This window comes from Sparus aurata, chromosome 14, assembly GCF_900880675.1.
Source record: "Sparus aurata chromosome 14, fSpaAur1.1, whole genome shotgun sequence".
NCBI classification, from domain to species: Eukaryota; Metazoa; Chordata; class Actinopteri; order Spariformes; family Sparidae; genus Sparus; species Sparus aurata.
In genome coordinates, this window is record NC_044200.1 from 20,678,418 (window position 1) to 20,682,609 (window position 4,192).

Below are 4,192 nucleotides of genomic sequence, written 5' to 3' on the forward strand. Positions count from 1 at the left end.
CTTTGGTGTTATTTTCACAGCGTTGGCCATTTCAGTATCTTTGTGCCCTGTAGAGTGTTTGAGATTTCTTTGTTTTTTCCAGTTTTCTATACATTTTGTTGAATCAGTGGGTTGCTGTGGGTTTTTTATTCCCCTCGCCACCTTTTAGACACCGAGGGACGAGTTTGCTTTGACCCCTTTTGTGATTTGTGCAGAGCCTTGTTAGTTTCCAGACCTGCGATCGCTGTTCTTCAGGGTTTTTGTCTTCTGGGGAAACGTAACGACAGACAAAGTGACAAACACAGCCGGGAGCACACAGGCTGCAAACACCAGGGCTGATTGACTATCAGGACACAGGTGAACACAAAAAAAATGGCGGGAAATGGGAGGAAATCAAGGTCTTAGAAATAAAACAGGAAATAACAAAACTACAAACTCAAAATATGACATCTGTTTTGTTCTGAAAACATGGAAATGTGATAATAAGCCATTATCGTGCCGGTAGATTAGCTCACTAGCGGTGCAGCTAGCTTGACCTCGCTGGATACTTGCAGTGGAGACTTTGCGTGATAATTTTGATGCTCAACTTTGTTTTCTCTTTCCAAAAATGTGTTTAAAGCCTTTTAAATCTGTTCATGTTGTTTGTCTTTTTAGCACGTTTTCATACGTCAGTGATTCACCAGAGTTGTAAAAAAACAACGTTATCTTATAAAAGGTTACAGCTCTTCGTCATTGAAACCTTGTTGCCGAGCGGATCTATTCCCAGACATGAACTCAGTCTCTCAACAACAGCTGATATAACCGTCCAGGCCGCGGAATACTTCCCATGAATTAGACAAAAATATCCTTATCACCCTGCTCTGTTTCTCACACCTCCCGTTCCTCTCCCCGTGTCCCTTCAGATTAAGTCATCCATCACTCTCGCTCCCAAAACACTCTCCCCTACATTCACACAGCGCCACAGAATGTAGACCATAACAGAGAGGCCGGGGCCAGCACACACACTCTGTTTGGGTTTTGGCGGCCGGCGTGTTCTCCACCGCCTCCTCGCCCGCTCTCCATGACGTGGTTGTCCGAGAGGTGTGGACACATTCCTGGCGCGTCGAGCCGCGCTCCGCGGCAGGCCGGGTCGGAGGTCGCTCACCTGTCTGCCGGCCTCGCCTCCTCAACCAGAGGTGAGCGGGAGTGGATGTTTTTTTCACAGCCGTGGCCGGATAGCCTCATGTACCCACGTTTCCTCGTTGGCGGCCCATTCACAGATCCGTGGCACAGGGGTCACGGCCCCTCCTCGTTTCTGCCAAGCTGTTTCCAGACAGCAGGGGAGGAGGTGAACGAGTGCATACGGGAAGAGGAATGTGACTGGAGGGGATGCCTCAGTGCCAGGGCTGGGAAGTAACTAAGTACTCATGTACTGTACTCCAGCTACTTGTAATTTACTTGAGTATTTCCATTTTAAGCTGTTTTATAGTTCTACTCCACCAAAGTTGAAAAGAAAATGGCACTTTTTACTCCACTACATTTTAGAGTTACTTGTGTCTCTACGGAAAAATCTTTTACGTTTAAAAAGGATATGACATGACGGCTTATAAAATACAAAATATAACATCATATTAATTACTTGTGTTGTCTGCCTCCACCTCAGTCAAGTTGCTAAAATATTATGATGTCACAGTGAAGTCGACCTTTGACCCTTTAAAATAGAAAATGTCACAACATCCTCATTTTGGACATTTGTGCAAAAGCAAGTACTAATTCTTTAGTTTGGTGCCACTAAATCAAAAACGACCAACTAAGTAATAAGAATAAATAATACTTTTCCAAAATCTCATGACCTTCACCATTTTGAACCTCCGTCATACTGCAGTTTGATTATGTTTTAGCACTTAAGCCACTTGGTTATTTTACATCATGGAGGTAAAGTAACTCTTCATACAGCTGCTCCTCACTTCCTCCTTTGCAGCCGTAGTAATAACTACAACCACTAGAGGTCGCCAACCTACAAGAGATTTATAGTAAATTAGCTGCTGTGGTCGTTTTTCTGACCTTTTCTGTGCATCTAAAACCTGCTAGTGATGCATTTCTAGCGACGTGTCTCGGTGTGATCAGCCTCTCAAGAGCCTCCACGCCTCATTTGTCAGATTGTGTCCTTTTAAGTTCACAATCAGACTTATCAGTCAACTATTTGAGGGCCAAATGAGTCAACTCACTGTGTCCAATATTCCAAGATTAGCGTCCAAAAGTCCGGAAAAATGACATCAAATGTTTGTAGCAGAACTTTATATTTCTTCTCTCCTGCCCCATCGATCATCTTATAACACCTCTGTTTTCTATGGAGAACCTTTGGAGGAGGACTGACTCCTGTAGGTCGGCAACCACTGGATTAAATATATATATATAGAAAGTATTCAAAACTCCAGTTCAGGTTGTTTGAGGAAGGAGGTGTTTATGTGATGGGAACTGGCCTTGAAGCAAAGACGCAACAGGGAGCCACAAACAAGTGAAGTGCTGCAGCTGAACCACAGACCTCTCCTCTCTCCTCTCTCCTCTCCTTTCTCCTCTCTCCTCTCTCCTCTCTCTCTCTTTCTCACTGTCTCTCCTGCTCGCTCACTCGCTCGCTCATTGTCCCCAGATTGACTGGCCATTCTCGGCCTGTGATGGAGATGTCCTGTGGGGGGGGGGGGGGGGGGGGGGGGGGAGTTGCACGGTGTGGGAAACTAGTCGATGAATGAGCGTTTGGCATGCTCGCACTAGATGCATGTTTGCCCCGATATAGTTTATGTGTGTGCGATTGTAGTAACGCTGAATGCATGCAAGTGTGTGCATACGTGTGTGTGCGTGCCTGTATGAACACAATGCCCCGCTTGTGTCGCTATAGAATGGAGTTATGGCCTTTGTCCCGCCAGCATTCTTGTGCTGCTATTGGCCTCGGAGTGCATGGCAGCTCCCGCAGGCTCGGGGACAATAACCCCCTTCCCTCTCCCTCACCCCAAGCCTCCCCTCCTCTCGCTGGGAGTCACAATGCCCCTCTTCGGTAGCACCCATCACCCTGAGACAAGACGCCCCCTCGGGAAAAACTGGCCTGGCTGTGGGTGTCACACAGCTACCGGCACCCAGAGGTCCTGAGGAGGGCAGAGGGAGGGAGAAAAAAAAAAAAGGCAGGGAATATGAAAAGAAGGGGATTTCTTCTTGGGAATATGGGGAGAGGAAGTGTGTGCTGGATAAGTGAGTCATGTGGTCAGTATTATCCCATCAGCTGTGATTCACTCACACAGGAAATGAGGAGATTATGGTGGAAGGAGAAACCAGGTTGAAACTCTGAAAATATTCAACTGCGTCCCTCAGAAACCATCCACCGCTCCTTTTTTAGTTGTTTTTCAAAAAAAAAAAAAACTTAATGGCACACAAAAAACACTCACACGCATGCAGACACGCATCAGGAATGTTTCTCTACCTGATCGGAGCAAGCCAGAACAGGGAGGCCGGTGTTGACATAGCAGAGCGATTGAGACGCTACTGCTGATTATTATACGGCAAAACAAAAAGCGCCTGATGTCACGGAGTCGTTACGAGCGAAGCCCCACACGTCAACGTGACAACAGACAGGCAGCTCGGGAGGGAAAAACACAAGCGCCCAGCGACTAGTCAGGACACTCTTTAAAAAACAGATTACACGCCAGAAGCTGTCAGGTAGCCAACGCTAACACTGAGCCTCGCCAGCAGGAGCGAGCGGGCGGGCGGGCGGGCGGGCTGCAGATCTCAGGGCAGAAATTACAGGAGATGAGTTTGTTTACAGGCTGTAAAGCATTTCCCCCCGGCCTCACCGGCACCTGTGTTTTCACCCGCCACAAAACCAACACCGTATCCAGCTGCGTTAACACCACCATGAAACCACCGGAATGGCTTCCTTTCACTCAAATTATCAACCCGCCTTCCACCTTTCATGGGGAGCGCCGTGCGTGTTTGTGAATTTCTGCCCTTACGAGGTCCTTCTGTTGCTCTTTAAGGAGGCGATCACTCAAAAATGAAAGTAAGAATCATTGTCCGCTCCCCGGGACGTCGATGGAAAGTCCAGTCTGCAAAACATTCCTGGACTTTGGACCATATTAAATGTTGATCTGGCTGTTTTTTTCTTATGCTTTGAAACAAGTCTCCATCTGCTTCAGTTGTTGAGGAGAGTGATGGGACGCCGTTTTGCCGTGAAGCTCCAGAAATG